The following is a 22,095-nucleotide window of genomic DNA, read 5'->3' as shown; positions in this document are numbered from 1 at the left end:
AAATTGAAAATTAAACATTTTCACATTTAATATAGCAAATGTGGATTCGCATTTCTAAGATAGTGTTTTAGCCATTCGATATTTTATGGAAATTTTTGGCAAATCAACTACACCTGTTTTCTAACTAAACAAGCTTGCCCTATATGATCAACTAGGAATCTTTTCAAGAGATTTCTAAGTATACTAGTTTATATTATATACATGACTATTATATTATATGAAAATTTTGCAAGATTAAATTAATTGGAGCGAGAGCAACCAGACAGGCCATCTGGTGTGTGTGACACTGTAAGCAATTATGTTATCGTATATTGAATTGTGTTTTATTATATTACATTATATTATGTTATATTATATTTTATTATATTATATTATGTTGTATTATACCATATACTTCTATTGAATTATTTTAAAAACATTTGTTGTGGGTACGTAAGGGGAGGAAGCATCAGGGCATCAGACGAATTGATGACTGGATTAGGGAATTGCTATACTTTTTTGTTCGTACTGAGCTCTGCTCGATGCTTTTAGGTAGAAGGATATTTGCTGTTATCATATACTTAGGTCGAATCGAATTGAAGTTTCACTCACGACGAGTCATTCGTTGTGAAGTTCATTATGAGTAGTACCATGTACCACTGCTCAACATATACAATTGTTTTCCTTATAAGTCATCACTTTTAAAGTAATCCTTCAACTAAACATCAGCGAAACTGACACTCTACATTAACTGTTATATATTATTTGTATATTATTTTATCAAATATTATATTATACTATATTACATTTTATTATATTATACCGCATTATATTATATGATTTTATGTTATATTAATTTCATCACACTATGTTTCATTGTATTTATTAATATAAATCATTTATCATGTGGGCGTAAAGGGAGGGAGCATCAGGGCATCGGGCGAATCGATGACTGGACGAGGGATTGTGGATAGCCAGCCCAAGTCACTTGAAGGAAACTTGTTTCCTTCTGAAGGTTAGACATGAGTCTGACGCGCCCTTCTCAAACAAACCATCAGGCGGGTTCAAGCATGTATAGCGATATGCTTCATCCACGCACTGGATATTATGGTTGGAAAAGCATCTTTTTTCCCGCGGAATACGAGTAAGTGACTCTACTTACATATCCGCCCAACCCTTTTTGTTCGCTTTTCGGTAACAGCTATAGTAAGAAGGTGAATGGATGAGTCATATCGGGGCTACTGTAAGTCTACCCGCATCCACTGGCAAGTCCTTGAACTGATGGTGGCTTCACTTCACATCACATATGTATTGGCTAACATGTTAACAATGTATATGACTGTGTTTGGTAGCAAGTATAGATTCTCCTTCTACAGAACGATTGAAAATAAGAATACATTCAAGTATCTTTTCTAGTACCATATAGTAATCCATCGCATGAGAGAGCACGGTTGAATTTCCTTATCGATAAACAAACTGTTGAAATAATTACTGGACATACACTGGACAACGAAAATGTAGATATTTTTGAATTGTGATACCGGCACCACGTTATATGAATGTTATATGTTTCGAATGTTCTAAATGACTTCTTTCAAATAGATATGTCTAGGTTGAATATTTACTTTTGCTACAATCTGAACTAATATCTATCATATGATATAACACAACAAAACAACAACAATTCATTGAGATAAACAAAGTTGGACATTACTATCATTATAAAAGTCAGTTATCTTAGAAAATGAAAGATTTCTTATAATATCCATTTTATTGTAAAATTTTTGCTCACGATATAACGCTACTAGTGATGTCTGATTTTTCGTATTAATCGATTATTAGAATTTCGATTAATAAAAAAGGAGTGGATTAGTGTAATCGATTACTATCAAGCATTAATCGATTAATGCAATTAATCTATCAAATTATTCTAAACAGAATGAGAGCTGCCAAATGAAAAACTGTGTTGAATAACGATTCTTTACCATTATTGTATCATACAACAATAAAAAATATGAGAAAATGTGGTTGAAATGTCTTGAAAATTGTCAGTTTCTCGGAATATTCAATAAAATCTACGGATGGATGGAATTTATGAATATTGTAACCGTGGCAGAATGGACCATGAATCATTATTTAAATTGAAATTCGTATTTGGCAGATGAAATTGCAACTCTCATCATAGCAACGTTTAGCCTTAGGGTGAAGCCAGAGAGAAAGCGACACACGACGCGAAGCGAAACGATGCGAAACTTGACAGATCGCTTGACAGAGTCGCGCGGCAGAGCTCCGTCCATTCAAGTTCAGCAGAAAAATGACATGTATGTCAGAGTGAGTGTGATGCGATCAGAGAAGCCAGGTCTGCAGATTTTTCTGTAAATTTGCAGATTTCGTATATAGTGCTGCTGACATTTTTTGTTGTGCAGACTTTTGAAGATGAAGTTTTTCGCAGACTTTTGTCAAAATTAACAGACTTTTGAAAATGTCGAGACTTTTTTTTTGCTCGCCAAATCAGTTTAGCGTATCATACTTTATAGAGAAATGGCTGCCACCAAGACATACTTGCTGACTGTTGATTTTTTTGGATATACAGACTTTTCCAATCCATGCCATCTCTGATGGATGCGATCGGCAGTATTCGCCTCGCAACGCATCAAGTTCACTCTGACATACTTGTCATTTTTCTGCTGAACTTGAATGGACGGAGCTCTGCCGCGCAACTCCGTGCGATCTGTAAAGTTTCGCATCGCGTCGCTTGTCGCTTTCTCTTTGGTTTCGCCCTTAGGGTGAAGGCAGAGTGGCCGCGACACGCGACGCGATGCGTAACGCGAAAGTTTTCCAATGATAGCGAGTGTCAAAGTGATAGTAGTAACAAAACAATATAATTTATATATTCCTATTTAATGAAAAGAAAATTCTGATCAAAATGAATCGAAATCATCTTGACTGAATCCGCTCTTATTTAAGCCATCTACATGCTGTAATGTCATCGCCTGTAGCTGTATCCGAAGTTGTAGCTTTTTTTGCAGAATGCAAATCTTTCTCACGCGACAATGTTTTTTTCTGCAGTAGTTTCAACTTTCGAAGTTCTATTTCCAGAAGTAGTGTCGATTGGAAGCCAGCTTCTTAACACTTTCAACTTAAAATTTATGGAAAATGTATAAACTTTTTCCATCGACATAACTCGAAATATTCTCAAAACTCTTTTAACGCACTTTCATTGACTGTACATGCCAGTAATTTCTAATGTTTTCAAATCTCCAACACTTGCGCATTCTATTAAAACGGCTCCGATTAGTGCTTTGATATCAATGAAATTATCTTCTCTCGCCATAACGAAAAATAATTTAGGGAACCTTTGGTTGCTCGTTAATCGCATGAAAAGCTGTGCACGTACTGCTTCGTTGTTTGTCGCACAGAAAATCGCTTGTCACTACGCAACGCCTCTCGTTCACTCTGAAATATATGTTAATTTTTTGCTGTAAACAAATGAATGAAATGCAGAACTTCAATCATCGCTTCGCGTCGCTTGTCGCTTTCTCTCTGGCTTCACCCTTAGGCTGCAGACAGAGTGAGCGCGAGAAGCTGACCCGAGCTTGATGCTGACCAAAAAAGGAAACATACTTACAGCAAAACAGAGGGACCCTGTCAGAGTAAAAGCTGAGCCGATTTCTCACTTGTACTCTGAAAGAGTCCTTTTGATTTGCTGCTAGTATCATTCCCACTTTTGATTTGTCAATGTAAGTCGGTCGGCTCAGCTTCTCGCGCCCACTCTGTCTGCAGCCTAAAGCTAAACGTTATCTACAAACTGATATAAATCTCGATTGATTGATTGCTATTAATCGATTAGCTCGATTAGTGGCACTGCCGTTAATCGATTAAAAATACTCGATTACTTTAGTCTTTTAATCGATTATTTTGATTAGTCGAGTGAAAAATACATCACTAAACGCTACTGAACCCACTGTGCATTTCCCACACTACCACCATACGAAACAGCAGCGTGTCTATACTGCAAAGAAAATGATTTAAAGTTTATGAAATTTGCTTAAAACTTTTTAAATCTTCTATCACTATTTTTGCCTTTCTCATATAGAAAGGTTATGCAATCACTTAAAAAACCGACTAGTAAAAATTAGCCCGGAGGGCCAAGTGTTATATACCATTCGACTCAGTTCATCGAGCTGAGCAATGTCTGTGTGTGTGTGTGTGTGTGTGTGTGTGTGTTCGTGTGTGCTCGTGTGTGTATGTCAAACAATCTCACTAGGTTTTCACGGAGATGACTAAACCGATGTCCACAAACTTTGATTCAAATGAAAGGTTTCACGGTCCCATACGGAATTCCTGAACTTCATCCGGATCCGACTTCCGGTTCTGGAGTTATAGGGGAAAGTGTGTTTAATATTGTACACCGTCACTTAAACTAGCGAAACGAAACACGTAAAAAAATTTCTAAACTCTTTTCAAAACCACACAAATCGATAGTCATTATCAATAGGCAACTAAACAAACCGATTCCTGCTATCCTGGTTTCCTGTATCCGGTTCGGGAAGCAGCGGAAATGGTGGTCATATTTACCAAAATGGATCTTACTCACTTTTCTCAGGAATGGTTGGATCGATTTCCACAAACTTAGATTCAAATGAAAGGTCTCACGGTCCCATACGAAATTCCTGAATTTCATCCGGATCCGACCTCCGGTTCCGGAGTTATGAGGTAAAGTGTGTTCAATATTGTACACCGTCACCTCAACCGGCGGAACAAAAAAACGTACAAAATGTTGTAAACTGGACTCAAAGCCCTTATTCCCAATCTTAGGCTGAAATGAAAGGTCTCATGGTCCTACCAAAAATTACTGCATATTTTCAGATACAACTAACATTTGCGATAGCAAAATTGTATAAAATCTTCAAAATTTGAATAAAAACTAGTGGAGTTTGTACGTCATGTTAGTTGGTGGCCGTACGAACCGACTTCGATTATACCGGTTCTCGGCTTCCGGTGCTGGAAGTAAATATAATAGTGAACCCACTTCGTTTTCTAATGGATCACCTAGCCGATCAGAGCCGAACTGTTTATTTCTCTATGTTATACTAGTGAATGCACAAACAATCCCTTGGTTTTTTCAGAAATCGAAAAGAAAATTTTTGAATATAATACCACAATATTATACATGAGAAAGGCATCATTACACCACTAGGTGGATTAAAACTGGTTTTTTAAATCTAAAATCATCTCCGTGGAACGGAACAGTAATCGTTTATACATTTCAACCACCAATTACGGCTCGGTAAAGCAAAATTTCAAAATTCTAAGAATACTCAGTTGTGAAAAATTCAATTGCGAAAACATTTTGGCTTTTGGTGTTTCGCCTGTTTTTGAATAATTGATCAAAAACGTGACGGGCGCACTCCACTACAATTCACCTTAATAATAACAGCAGCAGTGACAACAAAAATGTTAACAACGATGATGAAATGATCGATAGCAATGGGAACATCTTCCACCCAAGAAAACGGATTACAACGTGATCCTGTAAAAAATTTCTAAATTGAAAATTCGGTTCCGTTATATTTCAATATCTTGAGTGTTGTCAAATAAATTAACATTTGTCCACCTAGTGGTATAATGATACCTTTCTCATTAACATTACATTGGAAACCGATGCAAGTTCCGAAGGCGTTTTTGACAATCTTGTTCCAGAGCCGAAACTCGAAGACCATCACAGTCGTAAAAGGTTTTTGTGACCATCAAATATCCAGACTTACAAGTTTAAATAACTTAATTTCGTTCTTATCTGTGTCGTAAGCTTTATGACAATTATACACACCGACCAACATATAATAAGTTCAGTGAAAAAACTTCTGTTTGAATTATAAATTCAACGAAAAGGAAACCAGAAGAAAACCTGTGCTCCTGTTACTACTGTATAAGAAATTCATGTTAAATGAGTAGTAATACTAAACATGCCTCGTGATTGGATTTTTGTGCGTGTTATTATTATCAATTTAATCACAGCCGATGAATTCGGTTGTATTTTAAAACCGTGGTAAGTTTTTGTTCTTTTTTCGTTGTCCCGTACACGCTATACGAAATCGTACAAAGCACGCTGTGTGCTTCGTTCGCGAGGCGGTAGTGTTTAAGGGAGAGTGTTCGGTTACCGGCACCCTTTTCTTTTTAGCTCATAACTTCTAACTTAGTGCACATTATGCGGACATCTATACATCAATGGAAAGCTAAAGTCCCTGGCTAACAACTGATTAAGAAACTAAGTTGATTCATTTGATTGAAAAAAATTGTTATCAATTTAGTAAAGTGATAAATTTTGGCCATTTTTAAGAAGGTGTTCGGTTACCGGCACCCCTAGAAATTTCGCTAAAAATGGAAAAATATAAGTAAAGACTGCAGCTATTCAAAGAAAAAACAGAATTTATTCTTTTTGGAAGCGTTTTTGACAAAAGTCTTCATTGTCTGATTGTGACTTCGCCTTGGCTCTCTTGGTCGAATATTTGGATGGTGGCGCCTTTGGTATTAATTTGGCCGGTCTTCAACGTTTTTTTCTTAACCGTAGCATCTGCTGTATGAGCAGCTAGATGTTTGTCTCGACAACAGCCTGCATATCACTGACAATTTTTCACGATTTGTCGAAAAACATGGGGTGGCGGTAACCGAAATTGGAAGACATTTTGAAAATGACAAAAAAAAAATCTTTGGTCGCGAAAATTTTGATAGCATCCGGTATTAAATCACGAAATAGATCTATTTCACCTCATAAATATTCAATCCACTCACCTTTCCGATTAATGCTCTTCAATTTATGATACTATAAAAAAAGTCAGATAAAACTTTTGTGTTGATGTTCCCGCAATTAAAATTTGTTTTAAACGCAACAAAAAGTACAATTGACTGTTTACTTCGCAATTCGGCACAAAAAGAACGTGCTGCTATTACACACATATCACATTTATCGGATTGACGCTATCTGCTTTCTGTCAAAAGTTACGGTGGGGTGCCGGCAACCGAACACTGCCGGCAACTGAACACCTTCCCCTACTTCTTCCGTACCAGCACGTACCGATGCGTACCGGTCTTGCATCGTCATTTTTTATGACGGTTTGAAAGCCCTATAATTTCGGAACTGAAAGTCGGATCTGGATGAAATTGCACAGTATCTTTTAAGACAATGAGTGCTTTAATTCGAATCAAGATTTGTGAAGATTGGTTTAACCGTTGTAGAGAAATCGAAATGAGGATTTGGAACTTTTCGTTCCCTATAATAGTGCTTTCGGAAGTGGAAATCGGGGACTAGTAGTCCCAAAGTAGATTTATATATACACCAACTAACAAGTTCTGCCAACTAGATGAATATACCAGCAAGTTTTATGAAAACTTGCACTTCGTTTAGCCATCACTTGTGAAAAAATACTCCTGAAATTTATACCCTTTCAAATATCGCGGTGTAATACAGGAACTAGAAATCGGATCCGGATCGATCGTATTCGTGGACTTTTTGCAAGACTTTTCATTAGCATCTTAGTTTGTAAACATCCGAGTAAATTCGGTATGCCTTTTCTTATAAATTTGCACATATTATCTTGTAATTCAAGAACCGAAAGTCGGATAAAAGTAAAACTTAACCGCAGATTCAGGGATCAAAAGACCTTTCGTTTGAATCAAAGTTTGTGAAAATCGGTACAGTCATCTCTGAGAAAATTGAGTGATATTATTTGTCACATACATACATCCACACACACGCACACACATACACACAAACACTTTGTGATCTCGACGAACTGAGTCGAATGGTATGACACTCGACCCTCCAGGCCTCGATCGGTTTTCACAGCGATTGCGTAGCCTTTCTATGTTAGAAAGGCAAACACATTCAATTATAAAAGAATAGTTGAATCAGCTATCGCAGAAATAAAGACTGCGATTTCGTAATTCCATGACCGGAGTGTCCCCCGTGTAGTGAATCGGAAACACCCTGCAGATAGGAGCCCACGCGAAAAATAAATTGTCAATTCGTACCACCACCAAAAAACAGAACAGTAATAATATTTTAAATACAAGATTCATTTTTCACCGAAACCGAAACAGTTTGCATAATAGTTTGCCCGCAGACTGGCGACTCACGTTCTTCCGGCGGCACACATACTCGTGTGACCCTGGTCGGCTCCAAACCGGTTTTCAGCTCGGGAACCGGCAAAAGGATGACGTGGACGTAGAACCCTTCCGGAAGTCGAGAAGAACAAAATGAAAAATTGCTCACAATGGCGGCGAGATTTCCATTTCTCATTTCCACCTTCGTATGGCCACCGGCACTGACTGGGAAAGGGGATCCGATCCGTTGTTGAACTCACGTGAACTGCATGCAAAACACCACCCGGTCCAGGTCATAAACGGGCGGGGCTGGGTTGGGTTTGCTAGGTGGTGGGAACCGGGGAAGTTCACCACCTCACGGCTAGTTGCTGCGGTATGCCACACCAGACACAATTCGCACCTGATCGCCGTTCGTTCGTTCGTTCGTTCGTCCAGACGGAGGCCAACGGCGGGCGACAATTAAAACTGATTGTGCGATGTGAAACAGATATACTGGGAATAATGGTCTACGGTGTTGGGCTAGCGTTTTGCTTTGTTCTGCGCTCGAATGGAGACGCTATCTCCAACGGGCGGAATGTGCTAAAGCTAATTGTGCAGACGACGACGACGACGATCTCGTTCGGAAACGACGGTTGAGTGTTTCGTTGCCGCAAGATATGCGGTTAGCATAATTTATATGAAATAGTAATAACTAATTGCAGTGCGGGATTTTGTGTGTAAATAGCATTTCATGAAAGCATTGCTTTTTCCGGTTCTGACAGCCGGAATTGATGGTTCAATTGAATTTTCACTGAAGCACACACATTTTCACAGCTGTCATTCGAAAACGAATGTTGAACATCACCAAAAGGTTGTAAAGTTTAAGTTACGCTAGACGTTGTAGCAATTGATAATAAAACTTGAACAGCTCAACAACCCGGCCGTTTGCAAAGTTCTTATCGTGTCCGTTTTTCTTGGAACACATTTCCTTCGGTTCACAATTCCACGCAGCTGTTGGCAAAGTTTTAGTCATTGAAAATTTTAAACAGCATCTCCTAGCAGTCGTTAGTTGCGAAATCTACACACTAAAAGTATTCTTCTGATACAATTTCCGGCAGCCTCAATGCCCTGTTCGTCTGTTCCTGTGGTGAAAGAAAACTACTTGTACCCTCAACATTGCTTCTGTTCTGTTCTGTTCCCAGCAGACCCAACTCAATGATACCCCTGAACAAAGAAGTTCACTCAAATTAATTTCTTTTCTCTTTCTTTTGCATCAAACTGTTATTCTTCTTCCGCCGTCAGCAGCCGGTCGGGGAATGAAAATAGTTCGGATAAGGATGCTTCGTAATTGAGGGGGTGGAAATTGAAAATTTCGTCTTCAGCAGAATGAAAAATGTGTCATTCATGTTCGCCCTAATCGGTGTGAATTTAATCTCGTTTTGTCGTATAGAATATGTACTCGTCATTTCGAGCTTAAAACTCCGACCGGTTGCAAACAAGAGCACTGAGCGACGACATAAAATGAAAAGTGCCAAGCAACCGCAATGACTAATATTTTTCTTGATATTTTCCCCTTCACAGGGTACGGGATGGAAAGGTTGTTCCAATTCCGAATGAATGAAAGGGAAAAATGGTCGGTCCTTTGCTGACTTGCGGTATGCCAGCCTTTACGTTTGTGTGAGAAGGCAATGTCGAAGGCGAAGACGTTTTGGTAATTTGAAAGATATGCAAATCGGTACCGCTTTCACCAATAAACTTCATTGATTATTTCGGTTGGCATGGGAGTAATAAGTGGTGATGAGTGGAGAAGTTTTTTTTTTCATAAATACGTTTATTTCTTAAGGCAGTTTACATAAGTTTTTCTTCGCCGTAGCATCACTTTTACATAATATTCTTATCCTAATTTAATTCTAACATAGTCACAACGTTTTGCATTTATTGAAACATATTCTCTTATTACTTAAATATCATCTTAGGTAACTCGTCATTAATTATGAAATCTACTCGGAAATATTATTTGAACCAAACGATTAACTTCTATAAATTATAAAATAAGCTGTTATTTTCAGATATTTTGTTAATAATTTCATAAACTGTTTCGAGTTTGTTTGTATCATTACATTATTTTTATTCTAATTTAGCTATTGGAAGAACTCATGGACGCAGCTGGGATCAGAACTAAGTCTTGAAAGAGGCCTTTATTAAATTGAAACTCCAGTTTTCTTTATGAAATGATAAATAAGTTTCATGTATGAAAGGTCACGACAAGCAAGAATGTCTCGAACTGGGATATTGGATAGTCTACCTTGGGTACGCAAAGAATTTATTAGTTGAGATCTGACATCACGATACTCCACGCATGTCCAAACGACATGATCAATATCTCGATAACCTTCGCCACAAGCACAATGATTAGTCTCGGAGAGCCCAATTCGAAGGAGATGTGCATCTAACGTGTAGTGATTGGACATGAGTCTAGACATCACACGAATGAAATCTCTACTCACATCCAGTCCCCTGAACCATGCCTTTGTCGATATTTTCGGAATAATTGAGTGCATCCACCGACCCAGATCATCTTTATCCCAAGAAGCTTGCCAGCTGGCAAGTGTTCTTTGGCGAGACGAGCTATAGAATTCGTTGAAAGCAATTGGTCTCTCATAAATTTCACCCTCAATAGCACCACGTTTGGCTAAAATATCGGCTCTTTCATTGCCAGGAATGGAGCAATGAGCCGGGACCCAGACTATAGTGATTAGATAATTATTGTTCAATATGTCGTTCAGGCACTGTTTTATTTTGCCCAGGAAAAACGGTTCAGTCTTGCCAGTCATGTTTGAGCGAATGGCTTCAATTGCACTCAGACTATCTGTGAAGAGGAAATAATGGTTTGGAATTAATGTGACGATTACACTCAAACTATATTGAACTGCTGCTAGCTCTGCTATATAAACAGATGCAGGTTCTTGAAGCCTAAATGAGGCCGAAACATTATTGTTGAACATACCAAACCCTGTCGCTTCTTCAATTCGCGATCCGTCCGTGTAAAACATTTTCTCAGAGTCAATATGCCTGAACTTACTTGAAAATATTTTTGGGATTTCCGTCGAACGTAGATGATCCGGGATTCCACGCACTTCGCACTGCATGGATGTATCGAAAAATAAAGTTGAGTCAGGGACATTTAGGAGGCTGACACGGATAGGAATATATCTTGAAGGGTTGATTTCCTGTGACATATGGTTAAAATATACTGTCATGAATTTTGTTTGAGATCGAAGCTCGACTAGTCGTTCGAAATTATTAATTACCATGGGATTCAGCACCTCACATCTTATTAGCAGGCGTGATGAAAGCTCCCAAAATCGATCTTTTAATGGAAGAACTCCCGCCAGAACTTCAAGACTCATTGTATGTGTCGAATGCATGCACCCTAAAGCAATTCGCAAACAACGATACTGAATTCGCTCCAGTTTGATAATATGAGAGTTTGCAGCGGAACGAAAGCAAACGCATCCATATTCCATCACTGAAAGTATCGTTGTCTGATACAATTTTATTAGATCTTCCGGATGAGCACCCCACCAAGATCCTGTTATTGTTCGAAGAAAATTTACTCTTTGTTGGCATTTTGTTATCAGAAACCTAATGTGTCCTCCCCACGTGCATTTGGAATCGAACCACACCCCGAGGTATTTAAAAGTTAAAACCTGTTGGATCATTCTTCCCATCATATGGAGCTGAAGCTGCGCGGGATCATGTTTTCTTGAAAAGACGACTAACTCTGTTTTCTCCGCAGAGAATTCGATACCAAGATGAACAGCCCAATCGGACAAGTTATCTAAGGTATCTTGCAATGGTTTATGCAGATCAATAGCTTTGGGTCCAGTAACTGAAACCACGCCATCATCTGCCAATTGTCTTAGTGTACATGGGGTTACTAGACAGCTGTCAATGTCATTTACGTAAAAATTATAGAGGAGCGGACTGAGGCATGAGCCTTGCGGGAGACCCATGTAACTATTTCTGAGTGTTGCCAAATCGCCATGTGAAAAATGCATGTGTTTCTCTGACAAAAGGTTGTGCAAATAATTATTTATAACCGCTGGGAGTCCATTTTGGTGAAGCTTGTCTGAAAGAACATCAATGGAAACTGAATCAAATGCTCCTTTAATGTCTAAAAATACAGATGCCATTTGTTGCTTTTGAGCGAAGGCAATTTGGATGTCAGACGAAAGTAATGCAAGGCAATCATTCGTCCCTTTATTTCTGCGGAAGCCAAACTGAGTATCTGACAACAAACCGTTCGTCTCGACCCAAGTGTCGAGACGTCGTAGAATAATTTTTTCGAACAATTTTCTGATGCAGGACAACATCGCAATGGGTCTATATAAGTGTGGAGAAGTTGTTTCTTTAAGAGTCACTGTAAGTTGTTGAAATTTTGCATTGTTTCTAGATGAATTCTGCAAACGAAGTAAGTAGGGCAAACACCCAGGAGTATCGGGCCGAGTCGAAACTGCTGACTGAGTACATAATTCGGATATGTGGAACTGTTTTAGTATCTTAGAATGTAAAAATCTGATAATAACATTGAATGCGAAAACCGAACATGGTTTTCGAAATGCAGAAAATCGTTCTAAAACATATTTTGGTAAAAACCAATTGAAAAACTTTCAATGTAAAAAACGTGATACAAAGACGAGTGGGTAATGTCAGAGACATAACTGGATTATGTGAATAGGAATAAAATGGACACGCTTTACCACACTTCGGAAAATTATGTATAATTTAAACGAATTATATACTCATTTCTTCCAAAAGTCCGTACCACTTTTTGGCTTCACTGACGATATTGATATTGTAACACGTAACCTTGAGAAGATGGCGGAAACCTACATCGGACTGAAAGCTGAAGCTAGGCGTATTGGACTGGCCATAAATGCGTCGAAAACCAAATACATGAGAGAAAGAGGCTCTAGAGAAGAAACACTACGCCTCCCACCACGAATATTGATAGACGGTGACGATATCGAGGTGGTTGACGAGTTTGTGTATTTGGGCTCACTGGTGACCGCCGACAATGACACCAGCAGAGAAATACAGAGACGTATTTTGGCAGGGAATCGTACTTTGGACTCAGAAAAACCCTTCGATCGAGAAAAGTACGCCACCGCACGAAATTGACCATCTACAAAACGCTAATTAGACCGGTTGTTCTCTATGGCCACGAGACCTGGACTATGTTGGCAGAGGACCAACGCGCCCTCAATGTTTTCCAAAAAAAGGTACTGAGGATCATCTATGGCGGAGTGCTAGGATAACCACCCATCGTACGGACAGCTTAAATCGGACGTCTACGATGGATTGGGCATGTCATAAGGATGTCGGACGACAGCCCAGTGAAAATGGTTCTTGAAGCTAATCCGACTGGTACAAGAAGAAGAGGAGCGCAGCGAGCAAGGTGGATCGATCAAGTGGAGGGTGATCTCAGAAGCGTCCGTGCCTTGAGTGACGACGAGCAGCCATGGACCGAGTTATGTGGAGACGTATTCTTGATACAGCAAAGGACACTCTAGGCCTATAGCTGTTAGATTGATTATGTACTCATTTATTATAGAATGAAACCTGTTTTAATCCACCTAGTGGTGTAATGATGCCTTTCTCATATATAATACTGTGAAATTCTATCCAAAATGTTTCTTTTGCATTTTTGAAAGAAACCAAGGGATTGTTTTTGCAATAACTAGTATAACATAGAGAATAAAACAGTTCTCTGATCGGTTAGGCCATCCATTAGAAAACGAAGTGGGTTCACTATTATATTTACTTCCAGCACCGGAACCCGAGAACCGGTATAATCGAAGTCGGTTCGTACGGCCACCAACTAACATGACGTACAAACTCTACTAGTTTTTACTCAAATTTGGAAGATTTTATACGACTTGGCTTTCGTACTCTAAACGACGATTTAAATTTTTGTTGTATCCTAAAATATACTGTTATTTTTGGTAGTACCATCAGACCATTTATTTTACCCTAAGATTGGGAATATCGGTCAAACCATTGTTGATACAAATGAGTGAGATCCATTTTGGAATATATGACCAATATTTCCAGTGCTTCCGGAACCGTATACCGGGAACCAGGATAGCCAGAATCGGGTTGTTTAGTTGCCTACTGATAATGGCTATAGATTTGTGTAGTTTTGAGACCAGCTTAGAAAATTTTTTGCCTTTTTTGTTAGGCCGGTTTAAGTGACGGTACAATATTGAACACACTTCACACTATAACTCCGGAACCGTAAGTCAGATCCGCATGAAGTTCAAGAATTCCGTATGGGACCGTAAGATTTTTAATTCAAATTAAATATATTATATATCACTTAAACAAATCCAATACAAATGGATAAAGACATCACAGTAACACCATCTCGTGACGAAAAAGGCTATTAGTTCAGTCATGTTAAGCAGTTTGCGTTTAGTGTGCACCTAGAAGTGAAATGTCAAAAATAATTGAGCATGATGCCCACATAGAGGTGTGAACTTATTAATATTTAAATGTGTTTTTTTTACGAAAGTAAATATCGCCTATGAATAATGTAGAACTACGCTCTCCTAGACCTATCGTCCTCACCTTCAAGAGTTATGAAGTAGTATTTAATTTTGCTCATGAATGCTATGAATAGTGATGAAAAAACGAAATCTATAGGCTGTGAAGGTAATGTTTGTCAGATCACTTCTGATATATAGAACAAAATTAGTATGAAATAAACGGTGTATTACAAGTTACTTTGATTGCGATATTTTTTTCATTGCGTTCATGACATTAAATTTAAATTAGCTGCTCATTATCCTTTCTCTCAGAGAAAGTTGAAATGTAAAAGAAAATTGTCATTTTTATAAATTGTCTATGAATTAAAATTTCATATACTGAGCGACCTGACCCTTGCTGTGAACTATTTTGCGAACTTTAGGTCAACCTTTGAATTTAGATATTTATTTTCTAAAAAGTAGTGTAATTTCACTCAACAGACGAAGACACTCCAAAACTCGACAAATAGAAAGTTTTTTTAGCACTGGAAAAATGTTATTAAATAGCATGATAAGTGCAATACAGTAAGCATAAGAAAAAGTTATACTTATTACTTTTACTAAAATTGATAGCTCTCGTTGAGGCGAATTACAAGTTACGCTTTTTATACTAAATTATCTTGTTCTGTAGCATGTATTTATTTATTAAACAACCTGATGTTGTGTATTTCTATCACTGGAACCGTAATCATTATCACTGCAAACATGAATACAAATGGAATTATTTTTTAAATCAAGAAATTGTAAGACTTAATTCGGAAATGTTTGTAAAAGTCTGGAACTAACATTAAGATTAATTTGTTTAGTTCTGCGTGCACATTTCACACACATGCAGTGTGTATCGATAAATATTCCATATATTTGGAGTTGTTTGGTTTAGTGTTTGGTTGGTTAACGACTGGACAATGCGTAATCCAGGCCTCAGTGTGGCTCTTAGCCTCTTGTCCAGTAACTCCTATCCCTACCTCCCCGCGGTGCTGGCTGGGGTACGAGCAACCATCGGAAAGAACGGGTAACAAACCTCGGTGGGACCTTGGTCGTATGCTGACAGGGAAGGGGGTCCACTTTGGAGGATGTCGGAGCGTCTTTATTCCATGTTAGGAGCGGCTTCAAACAGCGTCTGTTCTGGTATCCAGCGGCTGAGTATGAAATGCTGCATCCCGTCCAGCTAAATCCAAGGTGGCAACCCCATCAATGGGATCGTCCTAGTGTTAGTTGGGACGTTAAACAGAACAAGCACGATGATCCCCCGGCGAGACAGGGGGTTGGCGTAGGCCTAATAAGCCGCCCATGAAACATTTATTACGAATAATACAGGAGAGAATACGACCCGGAACAATCGGCATAGACCCACGCGACGAAATAAGGCGTGCCCCATCTACAAAAAGGGCGATAAGCTGGATTGCTGCAATTACCGCGCGATAATTCTGCTGAACACCGCCTACAAGGTACTCTCCCAAATCTTATGCCGTCGACTTTCACCGATTGCAAACGAATTCGTGGGACAATATCAGGCAGGACTTATGGGCGAAGGCGCTACCACGGACCAAGTGTTCGCCATTCGCCAGGTGTTGCAAAAGTGCCGCGAATACAATGTGCCCACACATCACTTATTCATCGATTTCAAATCAGCCTACGACACAATCGATCGAGAACAGCTATGGAAAATCATGCACGACTACAGATTCCCGGACAAACTGATACGATTGGTCAAGGCTACGATAGATTGAATGATGTGCGTTGTTCGAGTATCGGGGATAAACTCGAGTCCCTTCGAAACTCGCAGAGGGCTACGGCAAGGTGATGGCCATTCGTGTCTGCTATTCAACATTGCTTTGGAGGGTGTGATAAGAAGAGCGAGGATAGACACGAGTGGCACGATTTTCAGAAAGTCCGTCCAGCTACTTGGTTTCGCTGATGATATTGATATTATAGCACGCAACTTTGAGAAGATGGGAGATACATACATCGGACTAAAAGCTGAGGCCAAGCGGATCGGACTAGACATCAATGTGTCAAAGACAAAGTACATGAAAGGCAGGGGCTCGAGAGAAGATAACGTCAGCCACCCATTACGAGTTCTGATTGATGGTGATGAAATCGAAATGGTCGACGAGTTCGTGTACTTGGGAGAAATTCAGAGACGCATATTGTCAGGAAATCGTGCTTACTTTGGACTGCGCAGGACGCTTCGATCGAGCAAAATTCGTACGAAGTTAACTATCTACAAAACGTTGATTAGACCGGTTATCCTCTACGGGCACGAGTTCTGGACAATGCTTGCGGAGGATCAACGCGCACTAGGTGTTTTTGAACAGAAGGTGTTGCGAACCATCTTCGGCGGAGTGCGGATGGAGAAGGCGAATGAACCATGAACTGTACCAGTTGCTGGGAGGACCAACCCTCGTCCAAACGGCCAAGGTCGGGCGGTTACGGTGGGCCGAGCATGTTGTTAGAATGTCGGAGAACAACCCGGTTAAAATGATTCTCGATAATGGTCCGACCGGTATATGAAAAAGCGCGCAGCGGGCAAGATGGATCGATCAAATTGAGGACCCTTCGCAGCTACCGAGGCTGGCGGCGAACAGCCATGAACCGAGTTGAATGGAGACGCCTCCTGTATACAGCAGAGACCCGCGTGGTCTACGACTGAAAGAGTGAGAGTAAGAGTGGTTCAGTGTACTGATTGATAAAGCTGTCATATGTGCATTAAAAATTTTGTAGTGTTTGTAGTAACCTGTTTTGCAACCGCACTTTACTGTGATGTCCCTCGTGAATCGCAAGTGTTGCCCATATTGATATATAGTATATTTGTTTGAATCTAAGATTGTTAAATTCGTTCCAGCCATCTCCGAGAAAACTTAGTGAGATTATTTGACACACACAAACATTTAGAAATTTTTCGGATAACCCATATTTCTGAAAATTTTATCATAAATTTTATTATAAAACGTTCAACAGCAATAGTTCGTAAGACTTTTCATTGCAATCTAAGTTTGTAGAAATGGGTTCAGATACATCTATGAAAATTTAGTGTGTATTTTTGCCACATGATCACCCATAGTATTTTAGCAGACATTAGCTGTATCGAATTCCGAAGAACCGATTCGTATAAAGAAAAAATCGTATTCCGATATTATCATTCCATCGAGCAACCCCACCTCAATGTGATGTTTGCATCAAATGGAGTTAAGAGGCGGGTAGGGTCTAACACTTTTGAAATTATTATCTTTATTATTTTCTTTATATCTTCTTATAGTAAAACATTTCAAGAATATTCTGTGAAATTTTCAAGCCTATTGGAATGAAACTCTGGAAGTTATGGACCTTTATCTATGGCTATCTCATTCTACGAAGGAGCAAGAGCTTGGCGCACAGGCCCAAGATTTCTACTTCGATTGACTTCAAAACTTTACAATTTCGTTCCCCCTTCCCTGTCTCTTCACCATCTCTATGGCAACTAATTAGATCTATGTCGTTTTCAGACATTTCATACCCACATCCCCGTTTTACCCATTTTCCACAATATTTTTTCTCTTTTTCATTCTCTTCCGTAACATCACTATCACCGCCCACGGAAGACCGCTCCAGTCGAAAACCAGCATGCGGGCCATCCGCCGGGTCTTCGTAGCCTGGGGGCAGTGTGCCTAAAATTATATTACATTAATGAATAAAAAAAACTTGACAAAACATTTTTGAAATGTTTCATTATAATTAATTATAAAAGAAAAAATATGATTATTTGAAAATGTTAGACCCTACGGGCTCCCTGGAGTAATTAATTGTTTCCATTGATTTTATAGACAAAAAACTTTAAACGCGTTTTTCTCGAAAGCAGCTTTTGAAAGTCCGTGTCCATCGTCATTCAAAAACTACAAAACTTCAATTCAAATTTGGCACACGATTTATACATATAAAAAACCAGACCCCAACGTTTTCCTTTTCGCTGTTTGTTACTTTGGGGAGGTTTAACAGCTACAAAATGGCGCATTTTTTGTGAAAAATAATAGTTTTCACTTTGAACAACCACCAAAAATTAAAAAAATTTAGAAAAAGTCAAACTGAAACGTTGGGATCTAGAAGCGTCCTCAAAAATACCTCTTCAGCGATTTATTTCTCAATATTTTTCCACGAAAATATTACAAAATAATATCGAGTTTGTTTATAACGTGAAAGAAATTCAACAGGTCGATTTTTTGAGGCCCAAAAGCTGTCTTTGTATCTTTATTCATAGAAACGCTAGCGTCAGTGTACATTTAATTCACACCATGTGCGGATCTCTGACCGGGAAATCTGTTGTCCAGCTTTATTTTGATGGTGCATTAGAATATGCTTGATGTGAATAAGTCGTACTTTAGGTGCATCGCCACCATTTTGGAAGCGAAGAAGTGAAAGCTTGCATATTCCATACACTCCGTGAGGTAATTAGAACACTTATTAATATTCGAAAGTGTAGGGGAAGCATTTCAGTTTTGGTTGTATTCACGTGATCCATGTAGGTCGTTGACATTAGCCACTCGTCGTTTGGTCGAGTCATTTTGTCGACAGCCACTTAATAGAAAACCATTTAGCCACTTAATAGAAAAGCATTTAGCATTTAGGCATTTTGCAAAATTCGTTTTTTACTGAAAATAGCATTCGTAGTATTTAAATTTAATTTATTATTTCTCCCGTTTTTTATGATAACGGCCAATAAACCACCTATCAACATTCACTTCAAAGAGGACTTCCGAAAGACTCGGTACACGTTGAGAGTAAGTCAAAATATTAAACGAAACGATTCGTCTGGTGTTAAAATTAAGCCTCTACTTTTCATAGCTCGCCTACAATTGCAATTGGATGTTGAAAGGTGGCTTATTGGCCATGATAGTATCCTTGCTCTTCTTACCACAATTTCCAAAACAATATTAAACATTGTGTCTAACCGATCTTTTATGTTAAAAAAATTCGTTTGGTATTATATCAATTCCAAATGAGTACTGTCATTCAAACTAGCCAATCAGAAAAAATTGAAGCTGAACGAAAACTATCTTCAAAAACGTGAACCTGAGGCCTGAAACCATTTCCAAAAAATTCCCTGCCAGAAAACTTTTTTAGAAAGTAAAAAATTGCATTACTCTCTCTCTCACCAATCTTTTTCGGAGATGGCTAAACCGATTTTCACAAATTTAGATTCATATGAAAGCTCATTAAGTTCCATACAAATATCCTGTATTTCATTTAGATCTCACTTCCGGTTTCGGAGTTATGGGGTAAAATATGCAAAAAAAATGAAAATATGTGTTCTTACTTTTATCATAGGTGAGTTAAAACAGGTGTGTGATATGGTTTCCCTTTCCTGTCTTCTGATTCCGATAATGTTTCACAAATTTTCATGTTCGCTTATTCATTTATCTGTCAATTTCTAATTAAAACTCATTAGGCACCGGTGAAATGCATAACAGAATTGTTAACAGTTTTACGAATTCGAAAAATTTGCCACAGGAAACTTTGTTTCCCGTTAACACAAATATAGCAACTATAAATCTAGTACAAATCAAATTGCTTTATTACATACTACAAATCAAGCCAGGAAGCTCTGCAGAACAATTGAACAATTCCGACGCAATCGTGCGAAATGAAATGAGGAAGGGGGGGGGGAAAAATCCCCCCCCCCCCCTTCCTCATTTCATTTCGAAATCCAACCGGCGTAACAGCGAACGAACGAAGCGTGGAATGCCGGTTCCTGTTGTCACTGGATTTTATTCCGCACCAACCAACCAACCAACCAGTCTCGTAACTTTTGTCATCCACCCACCCATCCACCCGAACGGGCGCGATGGTAGGGCGGTTCAGATGAAAAGGGTTGCGATTGAAGCGATCGAATGATTAAAGTCCCTTACACTAACTACAAATGCCTTCGTTTACTCGCACGCTCACTCGCCGAGATGTGATAAACAAAAGGGGATTTTGAAGGATGCTTGTGACATAAAACGGTAATGGAATTTCAATTGTGTTTTTTTTCACCCGAATCCTTCCGATAGCAAAGTGGTATTATTGCTTCGGTTTAGCGTTGGAATGTAAATGATGATGGGTAACAGAAATTGAATCAGTTTCAATTTGGAATTTGACCACACAAAATCGCAAGAGCCTTGTGTACTTATTCGTGTAACGGTTAGATTAGCAAGTGATAACGACACTTGTGTTGAAATAGTGGAAAATCATTTGAGCCGACACAGCGTCATCCATCCATCTTTAAAATCAATAACTGATTCGGCTTTCGCTTCAAGGGAAGAAAGAAAAGCTCCGGGCTTATCTTTGATCCATCTATCTATTTTTCCCCTTGTTTTTGGTTCAAAGCAAATTCCTCCACTCTTCGGAGCAGATCGATACAGTGACGCATTACTTAAAATTTCCACTCATCCATTCATTGCGATGTTCTAAACAACAACAACAACAACAACTTTGCAAATGGGAAAATTCGGATGGTGGGTGGGCTCTCATTTCATCTGAACACCAATTCCTTCGGCATGATAATAAGGTTAACAACCGACAAGTTCCGCCCGACGGTAGCCAGAGATTTTCATGGATAATCGTCATGCAGAAAAGAACCCCCCCCCCCCCCCTAAGGGGGAAGTTTCAACGAGGGAAAGTCATAACAACCAAAAAAAAATAGATAAGTGCTTTCCCCACTTACCTCGTGGAACGCGCGTCGAGTTTCCGTCGGCGGGCGGTTGGTTCGCTGTTCCAAAACTGAAACTTGCCTCGGTTCGTCCTCGGGTCATTGTGTACAAGTGGAAAATGATGTTGTACTTGTCTCGAGTGGGCTGCGAATTTAGAAGTGCTTTGTTGAGATGATCGAATGAATCCCGTGCAAAGTCACTGCCCACCGGCAATCATTTACAACAACGTATTTTGATTACCGACTGAGTGCGAAACAAAAATTATGTTCTGAGCTCTTGTAGTTGTAGATTGGGTAATATTTGGAGTGAAGTACTCACCGTGAAAACCAGCACAACATAAATTTATTTTGACAGGCGGAAATTAAATCGGAAACTCACATCGGTTATTACACGTTCACACATCAGATGTTGAATCTTAGGGTAGGTTTTTTCACCAAAACATCCCACATCACAAATGAAATTTTTTGTACATTTTTCAAATCGATTTACTGTGTTCTGCAGTTATTTCAATAATTTAATGTCCTCTTTCCAGATACGTACGTATTGTAAACAATCACGGACAACCCCCACACAGACACAAACTACGGACGGCTGCGAAGACAGCCTACAACTTTATTACACCTTCCGTGCGACGTCGGCGTCGTCGTCATCGTCCAGGTAAACAACAATCGACTTACTCCTGCTCCTTCCTGTCAATAATAGACCGAGAACCCCCAAAGCCTTAATTAATCGCCAATGAAGCTAGCGGAATCCCTTCCAGGCGCAAGCTATTCTCCCTCTTT

The 22,095-nt window shown here is 39.1% G+C and overlaps 1 protein-coding gene across 3 annotated transcripts in view; it reads left to right on the top strand.

Moving 5' to 3' along the window:
- Positions 1-22,095, top strand: part of LOC131427989 (protein tincar) — a 420,815-nt gene that overhangs the window by 199,924 nt on the left and 198,796 nt on the right. For all 3 annotated transcript variants that reach the window (XM_058591611.1, XM_058591610.1, XM_058591609.1), the window contains one exon: positions 21,846-21,970. The gene's annotated coding sequence lies outside the window, so the exon portion shown is untranslated. The remainder of the gene's footprint in view (positions 1-21,845; positions 21,971-22,095) is intronic.

The sequence above is a fragment of the Malaya genurostris genome, chromosome 2 (assembly GCF_030247185.1).
Source record: "Malaya genurostris strain Urasoe2022 chromosome 2, Malgen_1.1, whole genome shotgun sequence".
Classification (NCBI taxonomy): domain Eukaryota; kingdom Metazoa; phylum Arthropoda; class Insecta; order Diptera; family Culicidae; genus Malaya; species Malaya genurostris.
Note: the sequence above shows the minus strand (reverse complement) of the source record. Positions and strands in the feature narration are given on the sequence as shown.